Source organism: Panulirus ornatus, chromosome 14 (assembly GCF_036320965.1).
Source record: "Panulirus ornatus isolate Po-2019 chromosome 14, ASM3632096v1, whole genome shotgun sequence".
Classification (NCBI taxonomy): domain Eukaryota; kingdom Metazoa; phylum Arthropoda; class Malacostraca; order Decapoda; family Palinuridae; genus Panulirus; species Panulirus ornatus.
This window is the reverse complement of record NC_092237.1, coordinates 29,818,204-29,832,275: the sequence shown is the minus strand read 5'-3', so window position 1 is coordinate 29,832,275 and position 14,072 is coordinate 29,818,204.

The following is a 14,072-nucleotide window of genomic DNA, read 5'->3' as shown; positions in this document are numbered from 1 at the left end:
ATGGAGTGAAAAAGATTTTGTGTGATCGGGGCCTGAACATGCAGGAGGGTGAAAGGAGGGCAAGGAATAGAGTGAATTGGAGCGATGTGGTATACCGGGGTTGACGTGCTGTCAGTGGATTGAATCAAGGCATGTGAAGCGTCTGGGGTAAACCATGGAAAGCTGTGTAGGTATGTATATTTGCGTGTGTGGACGTATGTATATACATGTGTATGGGGGGGGGGGGTTGGGCCATTTCTTTCGTCTGTTTCCTTGCGATACCTCGCAAACACGGGAGACAGCGACAAAGTATAAAAAAAAGAATATATATACATATGAAAAATGTAAGAAATAATTAGAAAACTGAAACTTCTTGCTTGAAATGAAATGAAAAATGAATGTCACATAATGGTTCAACCTATGGCTATGGAAAAGGGAAATGTATAATTTATTTACACAAACGTCAATAGTAGTTTTCATCAATTTAACCACTGTATCATACTGCTTGGTCCACTTCTCTTATCATGAAACAGGAATATTGGCTTATGATGTTTCTCAATTGTCTTCATTACACAAAGTACAACCATATCTTGGATACATGAGGGTAGGAAGTTAGTCATTCGCCATAATAAAGCCTTGACAGACCAAAAGTTTTTCTGGACCTCAACTTTTCCAGTACATTCATGAATAACACCTTTTTGCTTTCCATCTCTATCACTTTGAAAAAAAAAAACTCCATTTTTTCATATTTCAAAGAAAGAATAAGCTTCAATGTCTAAGCAATATTTTTTTTCAATTTCACTATTTTCTTGTCAGGGCACCATGTATGAAAAACTATCACTCCAGTAACACAACTATAAACATTTACTTCCCCTTTAAAAAATGTTTGGGGAAGTATATATATATGTACATATACATATATACATATATATATATACATTTTTTTTTATTTTTTATTATACTTTGTCGCTGTCTCCCGCGTTTGCGAGGTAGCGCAAGGAAACAGACGAAAGAAATGGCCCAACCCACCCCCATACACATGTATATACATACGTCCACACACGCAAATATACATACCTGCACAGCTTTCCATGGTTTACCCCAGACGCTTCACATGCCTTGATTCAATCGACTGACAGCACGTCAACCCCGGTATACCACATCGATCCAATTCACTCTATTCCTTGCCCTCCTTTCACCCTCCTGCATGTTCAGGCCCCGATCACACAAAATCTTTTTCACTCCATCTTTCCACCTCCCATTTGGTCTCCCTCTTCTCCTCGTTCCCTCCACCTCCGACACATATATCCTCTTGGTCAATCTTTCCTCACTCATCCTCTCCATGTGCCCAAACCACTTCAAAACACCCTCTTCTGCTCTCTCAACCACGCTCTTTTTATTTCCACACATCTCTCTTACCATTACGTTACTCACTCGATCAAACCACCTCACACCACACATTGTCCTCAAACATCTCATTTCCAGCACATCCATCCTCCTGCGCACAACTCTATCCATAGCCCACGCCTCGCAACCATACAGCATTGTTGGAACCACTATTCCTTCAAACATACCCATTTTTGCTTTCCGGGATAATGTTCTCGACTTCAACACATTCTTCAAGGCCCCCAGAATTTTCGCCCCCTCCCCCACCCTATGATCCACTTCCGCTTCCATGGTTCCATCCGCTGCCAGATCCACTCCCAGATATCTAAAACACTTCACTTCCTCCAGTTTTTCTCCATTCAAACTCACCTCCCAATTGACTTGACCCTCAACCCTACTGTACCTAATAACCTTGCTCTTATTCACATTTACTCTTAACTTTCTTTTTCCACACACTTTACCAAACTCAGTCACCAGCTTCTGCAGTTTCTCACATGAATCAGCCACCAGCGCTGTATCATCAGCGAACAACAACTGACTCACTTCCCAAGCTCTCTCATCCCCAACAGACTTCATACTTGCCCCTCTTTCCAAAACTCTTGCATTTACCTCCCTAACAACCCCATCCATAAACAAATTAAACAACCATGGAGACATCACACACCCCTGCCGCAAACCTACATTCACTGAGAACCAATCACTTTCCTCTCTTCCTACACGTACACATGCCTTACATCCTCGATAAAAACTTTTCACTGCTTCTAACAACTTTCCTCCCACACCATATATTCTTAATACCTTTCACAGAGCATCTCTATCAACTCTATCATATGCCTTCTCCAGATCCATAAATGCTACATACAAATCCATTTGCTTTTCTAAGTATTTCTCACATACATTCTTCAAAGCAAACACCTGATCCACACATCCTCTACCACTTCTGAAACCACACTGTTCTTCCCCAATCTGATGCTCTGTACATTCCTTCACCCTCTCAATCAATACCCTCCCATATAATTTACCAGGAATACTCAACAAACTTATATCTCTGTAATTTGAGCACTCACTCTTATCCCCTTTCCCTTTGTACAATGGCACTATGCACGCATTCCGCCAATCCTCAGGCACCTCACCATGAGTCATAAATACATTAAATAACCTTACCAACCAGTCAACAATACAGTCACCCCCTTTTTTAATAAATTCCACTGCAATACCATCCAAACCTGCTGCCTTGCCGGCTTTCATCTTACGCAAAGCTTTTACTACCTCTTCTCTGTTTACCAAATCATTTTCCCTAACCCTCTCACTTTGAACACCACCTCGACCAAAACACCCTATATCTGCCAATCTATATATATGTATATATATATATATATATGTATATATGTATATATATATATATGTATATATATATATATATATATATATATATATATATATGTATATATATATATATATATATGTATATATATATATGTATATATATATATATATATATATATATATATATATATATATATATATATATATATATATATATATATATATATATATATATATATATATATATATATATATATATATATTACTTATATATTATTCTTCATTATCATTTTGCTTTGTCGCAGTCTCCCGCGCTAGCGAGGTAGCGCAAAGAAACTACTCTTTTTATTTCCACACATCTCTCTTACCCTTACATTACTTTCCCGATCAAACCACCTCACACCACATATTGTCTGAAACATATCATTTCCAGCTTATCCACCCTCCTGCGCACAACTCTATCCATAGCCCACGCCTCGCAACCATACAACATTGTTGGAACCACTATTCCTTCAAACATACCCATTTTTCATTTCCGAGATTATGTTCTCGACTTTCAAACATTCTTCAAGGCTCCCAGAAGTTTCGCCCCCTCCCCCACCGTATGATTCACTTCCGCTTCCATGGTTCATTCCGCTGCCAGATCTATTCCGAGATATCTAAAACACTTTACTTCCTCCAGTTTTTCTCTATTCAAACTTACCTCCCAATTGACTTGACCCTCAACCCTACTGTACCTAATAAACCTTGCTCTTATTCACATTTACTCTTAACTTTCTTCTTTTACACACTCTACCAAACTCAGTCACCAGCTTCTGCAGTTTATCACATGAATTAGCCACCACCGCAGTATCATCAGCGAACAACAACTGACTCACTTCCCAAGCTCTCTCATCCACAACAGACTGCATAGTTGCCCCTCTTTCCAAAACTCTTGGATTCACCTCCCTAACAAACCCATCCGTAAACAAATTAAACAACCATGGAGAAATCACATACCCCTGCCGCAAACCTACATTCACTGAGAAGCAATCACTTTCCTCTCTTCCTACACGTACACATGGCCTACATCCTCGATAAAAACTTATCACTGCTTCTAACAACTTACCTCCCACACCATATAATCTTAAAACCTTCCACAGAGCATCTCTATCAACTCTATCATATGCCTTCTCCAGATCCATAAATGCTACATACAAATCTATTTCCTTTTCTAAGTATTTCCCACATACATTCTTCAAAGCAAACACGTGATCCACACATCCTCTAACAATTTTGAAACCAAACTGCTCTTCCCCAATCTGATGCTCTGTACATGCCTTCACCCTCTCAATCAATACCCTCACATATAACTCACCAGGAATACTCAACAAACTTATACCTCTGTAATTTGAGCATTCACTCTTATTCCCTTTGCCTTTGTGCAATGGCACTATGTAAGCATTCCGCCAATCCTCAGGCACCTCACCATGAATCATACTTACACTAAACAACCTTACCAACCAGTCAACAGTACAGTCACCTCTTTTTTTAATTAATTCCACTGCAATACCATCCAAACATGCTGCCTTGCCGGCTTTCAATCTTCCGCAAAGCTTTTACTACCTCTTCTTTGTTTACCAAATCATTTTCCCTAACCCTCTCACTTTGCACACCAACTCGACCAAAACACCCTATATCTCCCACTCTATCATCAAACACATTCAACAAACCTTCAAAATACCCACTCCATCTCCTTCTCACATCACCAATACTTCTTCCCATTAACCTGCTTCACTGAAGTTCCCTTTTGCTCCCTTGTCTTACGCACTTTATTTACCTCCTTTCAAAACATCTGTTAAACCTCCCTAAAATTTCATGATACTCTCTCACCCCAACTCTCATTTGCCCTCTTTTCCACCTCTTGCACCTTTCTCTTGACCCCCTTCCTCTTTTATACATCTCCCACTCATTAGCATTTTTTTCCTGCAAAAATCGTCCAAATGCCTCTCTCTTCTCTTTCATTAATAATCTTACTTCTTCATCCCACCACTCACTACCCTTTCTAATCAACTCACCTCCCACGCTTCTCATGCTACAAGCATATTTTGCGGAAGGCATCACTGCCTCCGTAAATACATCCCATTCCCTCCCCACTCCCCTTACTTCCTTTGTTCTCACCTTTTTCCATTCTGTATTTCCTCACACAAGTCTCCTTCCCAAGCTCACTTACTCTCACCACTCTCTTTATCCCAACATTCTCTCTTCTTTTCTGAAAACCCCTACAAATCTTCACCTTCGACTCCACAAGATAATGAGCAGACATCCCTCCAGTTGCGGCTATCAGCACATTAAGATCCAAAAGTCTCTCTTTCGCGCGCCTATCAATTAACACGTAATCCAATAACGCTCTCTGGCCATCCCTCCTACATACACCGTATACTTATATATATCTCGCCTTTAAACAAGGTATTCTTAATCACAAGTCCTTTTTCAGTACATAAATCGACAAGCTCTTCACCATTTCCTTTTACAACACTGAACACCCCATGTATACCAATTATTCCCTCAACTGCCACATTATTCACCTGTGCATTCAAATCACCCATCACTATGGGTCTTGTACATCAGAACCACTAGCACACTCATTCAGCTTCTCCCAAAACATTTGCCTCTCATGATCTTTCTTCTCATGCCCAGGTGCATATGCACCAATAATCACCAATCTCTCTCCATCACCTTTCAGTTTTACCCATACCAATGTAGAATTTACTTTCTTATACTCAATCCCATGCTCCCACGACTCCTGTTTCAGGAGTAGTGCTACTCCTTCCCTTGCTCTTGTCCTCTCACTAACCCCTGACTTTACTCCCAAGACATTCCCAAACCACTCTTCCCCTTTACCTTTGATCTTCGTTTCACTCAGAGCCAAAACATCCAGGCTCCTTTCCTCAAACATACTACCTATCTCTCCTTTTTTCTCATCTTGGTTACATCCACACACATTTAGACACCCCAATCTGAGCCTCCGAGGAGAATGAGCACTGCCCGCGTGACTCATTCTTCTGTTTCCCCTTTTAGAAAGTTAAAATACAAGAAGGGGAGGGTTTCTGGCCCCCCTCTCCCGTCCCCTTTAGTCGCGTTCTACGACACGTGAGGATTGCATGGGATGTATTCTTTCTTCCCTATCCCCAGGGATATATATATATATATATATATATATATATATATATATATATATATATATATATATATAAATAAATAATCTTTCCCACAAAACTTTCCTTGGTTTACCCCAGACGCTTCACATGCCATGGTTGAATCCATTGATAGCACGTCGACCCCGGTATACCACATCGTTACAATTTATTATATTCCTTGCACGCCTTTCACCCTCCTGTGTGTTAAGTCCCCGATCACTCATAATCTTTTTCCTTCCATCTTTCCACCTCTAACTTGGTCTCCCACTTCTCCTTGTTCCCTCCATCTCTGACAATCATATCCCCGTGGTCAATCTTTCCTCACTGACTCTCTCCATCTGACTAAACCATTTCAAAACACCCTCTTCTGCTCTCTCATCCATGATCTTTCTATTACCACACATCTCTCTTACTCTACTATCATTTGCTCGATCAAACCACCTCACACCACATATTGTCCTCATACATCTCATTTCCAGCACATCTACCCTCCTCCACACAACTGTATCCATAGCCCACGCCTTGCAAATATATAACATTGTTGGAACCACTATTCTTTCAAACTTACCCATTTTTCCTTTCCCAGATAATGTTCCTGACTTCCACACATTCTTCAACGCTTCCAGAACTTTCGCCCCCTCCCCCACCCTATGATTCACTTCCGATTCCAAGGTTCCATCCTCTGCCAGATCCACTCCCGGATATCTAAAACACTTCAATTCCTCTAGTTTTTCTCTATTCAAACTTACCTCCCAATTGCCTTGTCCCTCAACACTCTTATTCACATTTACTCTAACTTTCTTCTTTCACACACTTTACCAAACTCAGTCACCAGGTTTTGCAGTTTCTCACGCGATTCAGCCACCAGCCCTGTATCATCAGCGAAAAACAACTGACTCACTTCCCAAGCTCTCTTATCCACAATAAACTGCATATTTGCCCTTCTTTCCAAAACTTTTGCATTCACCTCACTAACAACCCCATCCATAAACAATATAAATAACCATGGAGACATCACACCCCTGCTGCAAACCTACATTCACTGAGGACCAATCACTTTCTTCCTACACGTACACATGCTTTACAACCATGATAAAAATCTTCTCACTGCTTCTAACACATTGCTTCCCACACCCTATATTCTTAATACCTTCCGCAGAGCATCTCTATCAGCTCTATCAAATGCCTTCTCAGATCCGTAAATGCTACATACAAATCCATTTGCTTTTCTACGTATTTCTCATATACTTTATTGAAAGCAAACACCTGATCCACACATCCTCTACCACTTCTGAAACCACACTGTTCTTCCCAATCTAATGGTCTGTACATGCCTTCACCCTCTCAATCAATACCCTCCTATATAATTTCCCAGGAATACTCAACAAACTTATACCTTTGTAATTTGAACACTCACTTTTATCCCCCTTGCCTTTGCACAATGGCACTATGCAAGCATTCCGCCAATCCTAATTCACCTCACCATGAGTCATACATACATTAAATAACCTTAACAACCAGTCAACAATACAGTCACCCCCCTTTTCTTTTTAATAAATCCTACTGCAATACCATCCAAACCCGCTAATTGCCGGCTTTCATCTTCTTCAAAGCTTTTACTACCTCTTCTCCGTTTATCAAATCATTTTCCATAACCCTCTCACTTTTCACACCACCTCGACCAAAACACCCTATATCTGCCACTCTATCAACAAACACATTCAAGAAACCTTCAAAATACTTACTCCATCTCCTTCTCACATCACCAATACTTGTTATCACCTCCCCATTAGCCCCCTTCACTAAAGTTACCATTTGTTCCTTTGTCCTACGCACTTTATTTACCTCCTTCCAAATTATCTTTTGTCTCCTCAAAATTTAATGATACTCTCTCGCCCCAACTCTCATTTGCCCTCTTTTTCACCTCTTGCACCTTTCTCTTGACCTCCTGCCTCTTTCTTTCATACATATCCCACTCATTTGCACTATTTTCCTGCAGAAATCGTCCAAATTCCTCTCTTCTCTTTCACTAATAATCTTACTCCTTAATCCCACCACTCAATACCCTTTCTAATCTGCCCACCTCCCGCGCTTTTCATACCACAAGCATCCTTTGCGCAAGCCTTCAATGCTTCCCTAAATACATCCTATTCCTCCCCCTCTCCTCTTCCGTCCTTTGTTCTTACCTTTTTGCATTTTGTACTCAGTCTCACCTGGCACTTCCTCACACAAGTCTCCTTCCCAAGGTCACTTACTCTCACCACTCTTTTCACCCCAACATTCTCTCCTCTTTTGTGAAAACCTCTACAAATCTTCACCTTCGCCTCCACTAGATAATGATCAGACATCCCTCCAGTTGTAGCTCTGAGCACATTAACATCGAAAAATCTCCCTTTCGCGCGCCTATCAATTAACACGTAATACAATAACTCCCTCTGGCCATGTCTCCTACATCTATCTTTTTAAAGCAGGTATTCCCAATCACCAGTCCTTTTTCAGCAAATAAATCTACAAGTTCTTCGGCATTTCCATTTACAACACTGAACACCCCATTTACAACAATTATTTCCTCAACTGCCACATCACTCACCTTTGCATTCAAATCACTCATCTCATGATCTTTCTTCTCATGCCCAGGAGCATATGCACCAATAATCACCCATGTCTCTCCATCCACTTTCAGTTTTACCAATATCAATCCAGAGTTTACTTTCTTACACTGTATCACATATTCCCAGAACTCTTGTTTCAGGAGTATTGCTACTCCTTACCTTGCTCTTGTCCTCGCACTAACTCCTGACTTTACTCCCAAGACATTCCCAAACCACTCTTCCCCTTTACCCTTTAGCTTCGTTTCACTGAGAGGCAAAACATCCAGGTTCCAATCCTCAAACCTACATATCTCTCCTTTTTTCTGAAATTGGTTACATCCACACACATTTGACACCCCAGTCTGAGCCTCCGAGGAGGATTAGCACTCCTCGTTTGACTCCTTCTTCTGTTTCCCCTTTTAGAAAGTTAAAATACAAGGAGGGGAGGGTTTCCAGCCCCCCGCTCCCGCCCCCTTTAGTCGCCTTCTACAACACGAGGAATGCGTGGGAATTATTCTTTCCTCCCTATCCCCATGTATATATATATATATATATATATATATATATATATATATATATATATATATATATATATATATATATATATATATATATAAATATATATATATATATATATATATATATATATATATATATATATATATATATATTTATATATATATATATATATGTATATATATATATATATATATATATATATATATATATATATATATATATATATATATATATATATATATATATATATATATATATATATATATATATATATATATATATATATATACATATATATATATATATATATATATATATATATATATATATATATATATATATATATATATATATATATATATATATATATATATATATATATATATATATATATATATATATATATTTATATATATATATATTTTTTTTTTTTCGCTGTCTCCCGCGTTTGCGAAGTAGCGCAAGGAAACAGACGAAAGAAATGGCCCAACCCACTCCCATACACATGTATATACATACGTCCACACACGCAAATATACATACCTACACAGCTTTCCATGGTTTACCCCAGACGCTTCACATGCCTTGATTCAATCCACTGACAGCACGTCAACCCCGGTATACCACATCGCTCCAATTCACTCTATTCCTTGCCCTCCTTTCACCCACCTGCATGTTCAGGCCCCGATCACACAAAATCTTTTTCACTCCATCTTTCCACCTCCCATTTGGTCTCCCTCTTCTCCTCGTTCCCTCCACCTCCGACACATATATCCTCTTCGTCAATCTTTCCTCACTCATCCTCTCCATGTGCCCGAACCATTTCAAAACACCCTCTTCTGCTCTCTCAACCACGCTCTTTTTATTTCCACACATCTCTCTTACCCTTACGTTACTCACTCGATCAAACCACCTCACACCACACATTGTCCTCAAACATCTCATTTCCAGCACATCCATCCTCCTGCGCACAACTCTATCCATAGCCCACGCCTCGCAACCATACAACATTGTTGGAACCACTATTCCTTCAAACATACCCATTTTTGCTTTCCGAGATAATGTTCTCGACTTCCACACATTCTTCAAGGCTCCCAGAATTTTCGCCCCCTCCCCTACCCTATGATCCACTTCCGCTTCCATGGTTCCATCCGCTGCCAGATCCACTCCCAGATATCTAAAACACTTCACTTCCTCCAGTTTTTCTCCATTCAAACTCACCTCCCAATTGACTTGACCCTCAACCCTACTGTATCTAATAACCTTGCTCTTATTCACATTTACTCTTAACTTTCTTCTTTCACACACTTTACCAAACTCAGTCACCAGCTTCTGCAGTTTCTCACATGAATCAGCCACCAGCGCTGTATCATCAGCGAACAACAACTGACTCACTTCCCAAGCTCTCTCATCCCCAACAGACTTCATACTTGCCCCTCTTTCCAAAACTCTTGCATTCACCTCCCTAACAACCACATCCATAAACAAATTAAACAACCATGGAGACATCACAACCCCTGCCGCAAACCTACATTCACTGAGAACCAATCACTTTCCTCTCTTCCTACACGTACACATGCCTTACATCCTCGATAAAAACTTTTCACTGCTTCTAACAACTTGCCTCCCACACCATATATTCTTAATACCTTCCACAGAGCATCTCTATCAACTCTATCATATGCCTTCTCCAGATCCATAAATGCTATATACAAATCCATTTGCTTTTCTAAGTATTTCTCACATACATTCTTCAAAGCAAACACCTGATCCACACATCCTCTATCACTTCTAAAACCACACTGCTCTTCCCCAATCTGATGCTCTGTACATGCCTTCACACTCTCAATCAATATCCTCCCATATAATTTACCAGGATTACTCAACAAACTTATACCTCTGTAATTTGAGCACTCACTCTTATCCCCTTTGCCTTTGTACAATGGACCTATGCACGCATTCCGCCAATCCTCAGGCACCTCACCATGAGTCATACATACATTAAATAACCTTACCAACCAGTCAACAATACAGTCACCCCCTTTTTTAATAAATTCCACTGCAATACCATCCAAACCTGCTGCCTTGCCGGCTTTCATCTTAAGCAAAGCTTTTACTACCTCTTATCTGTTTACCAAATCATTTTCCCTAACCCTCTCACTTTGTACCCCACCTCGACCAAAACACCCTATATCTGCCACTCTATCATCAAACACATTCAACAAACCTTCAAAATACTCACTCAATCTCCTTCTCACATCACCACTACTTGTTATAACCTCCCCATTTGCGCCCTTCACTGAAGTTCCCATTTGCTCCCTTGTCTTGCGCACTTTATTTACCTCCTTCCAGACCATCTTTTTATTCTCCCTAAAATTTAATGATACTCTCTCACCCCAACTCTCATTTGCCCTTTTTTTCACCTCTTGCACCTTTCTCTTGACCTCCTGTCTCTTTCTTTAATACATCTCCCACTCAAATGCATTTTTTCCCTGCAAAAATCGTCGAAATGCCTTTCTCTTCTCTTTCACTAATACTCTTACTTCTTCATCCCACCACTCACTACCCTTTCTAATCAACCCACCTCCCACTCTTCTCATGCCACAAGCATCTTTTGCGCAATCCATCACTGATTCCCTAAATACATCCCATTCCTCCCCCACTCCCCTTACTTCCATTGTTCTCACCTTTTTCCATTCTGTACTCAGTCTCTCCCGGTACTTCCTCACACAAGTCTCCTTCCCAAGCTCACTTACTCTCACCACCCTCTTCACCCCAACATTCACTCTTCTTTTCTGAAAACCCATACAAATCTTCACCTTAGCCTCCACAAGATAATGATCAGACATCCCTCCAGTTGCACCTCTCAGCACATTAACATCCAAAAGTCTCTCTTTCGCGCGCCTGTCAATTAACACGTAATCCAATAACGCTCTCTGGCCATCTCTCCTACTTACATAAGTATACTTATGTATATCTCGCTTTTTAAACCAGGTATTCCCAATCATCAGTCCTTTTTCAGCACATAAATCTACAAGCTCTTCACCATTTCCATTTATAACACTGAACACCCCATGTATACCAATTATTCCCTCAACTGCCACATTACTCACCTTTGCATTCAAATCACCCATCACTATAACCCGGTCTCGTGCATCAAAACCACTAACACACTCATTCAGCTGCTCCCAAAACACTTGCCTCTCATGATCTTTCTTCTCATGCCCAGGTGCATATGCATCAATAATCACCCATCTTTCTCCATCAACTTTCAGTTTTACCCATATTAATCGAGAATTTACTTTCTTACATTCTATCACATACTCCTACAACTCCTGTTTCAGGAGTATTGCTACTCCTTCCCTTGCTCTTGTCTTCTCACTAACCCCTGACTTTACTCCCAAGACATTCCCAAACCACTCTTCCCCTTTAACCTTGAGCTTCGTTTCACTCAGAGCCAAAACATCCAGGTTCCTTTCCTCAAACATACTACCTATCTCTCCTTTTTTCACATCTTGGTTACATCCACACACATTTAGGCACCCCAATCTGAGCCTTCGACGAGGATGAGCACTCCCCGCGTGACTCCTTCTTCTGTTTCCCATTTTAGAAAGTTAAAAAAATACAAGGAGGGGAGGATTTTTGGCCCCCCGCTCCCGTCCCCTCTAGTCGCTTTCTACGACACGCGAGGAATGCGTGGGAAGTATTCTTTCACCCCTATCCCCAGGGATAATATATATATATATATATATATATATATATATATATATATATATATATATATATATATATATATATATATATATATATATATATATATATATATATATATATATATATATATACACATACACACACACACACATACGCACATATACACACACACACACACATACATATATATACATATGAAAAATGTAAGAAATAATTTAGAAAACTGAAACTTCTAGCTTGAAATGCAATAAAAAAATGGATGTCACATAATGGTTCAACCTCTGGCTATGGAAAAAGGAAATGTATAATTTATTTACACAGACGTCAATAGTAGTTCTCATCGATTTGACCACTGTATCAATAAGCTTCAATATCTAAGCTACATTTTTTCCAATTTCACTATTTTCTTGTCAAAGCACCATGTATGAAAACTATCACTCCAGTAACACAACTATAAACATTTACTTCCCCTTTAAAAAAAAAACGTTCTGGGGAAGTCTGTCTCGATACACTGCGGGACACTCTACCACCTGGCGAGGTTTGTGTTGCAATGGTTCTTGATTCACAAACGTAGTAGCATCACTTGTGGGCCAAGGTAGTTCCGTTGGCGATGAGGAGCTCATGAAACATGTCGGAAAGCATGCTACTGCAGGCAGGAGTGAAGGCTGATGCAAACTGGTATCGCTGCGTCTTGGAATAGATGGAGTTGTTGTTTGGAATTTAACAGGTGTGATGACTGAGAGGGAGGTTTCAGTCAATGTGTTATTCTTCGCTGGAGCTCGTGATCTTGCAGGTGTGGATTGCTCAGCCTTAACACTGACTCTTTCTCCTGTCCCGCCTCTTCTTCCTTTCCTTCAAGCACCCTTCCTTAAGTAGTATCTCGGAGATGTGGCAGAGTCAGAGGTGTGTGAACTTCCCTCATCCCAACATCACCGCCGAGGGCCGACCCGCCTGCGGAATAGTGGCTCGTCCTCTCCAAGGTGTTGTGGTGGAGGGGGGGGAGAGAGATGTGGTGGTGGTGGTAGTAGGGGGGGTTGTGGTTGTGGTGGTGGTTGTTTTATATCAAATAAACAACAACAATAGAAGCGACCACGACCCTCAGGGCGGCGGCGAAAATGGAGGCGGACGGGCAGGCACACGGAGGGCGCGGTGGAGGGCGGCGCGGTGCAAAAAGGGTGGTTGGAGTGGGGGAGAGGGGTTGTACAGGGGGTACGGGCAGGGCAGGGCAGGCCGCCCCCCGATGCAAGACGACGCGCCGGCAGGAAGCAACCCCGAAAACAACACAGCACAACCACCACAACCACAACACAGCACTACTACTCCAACACAGCACTACTCCAACACAGCACTACTCCAACACACACACGCGCCCTTCTTC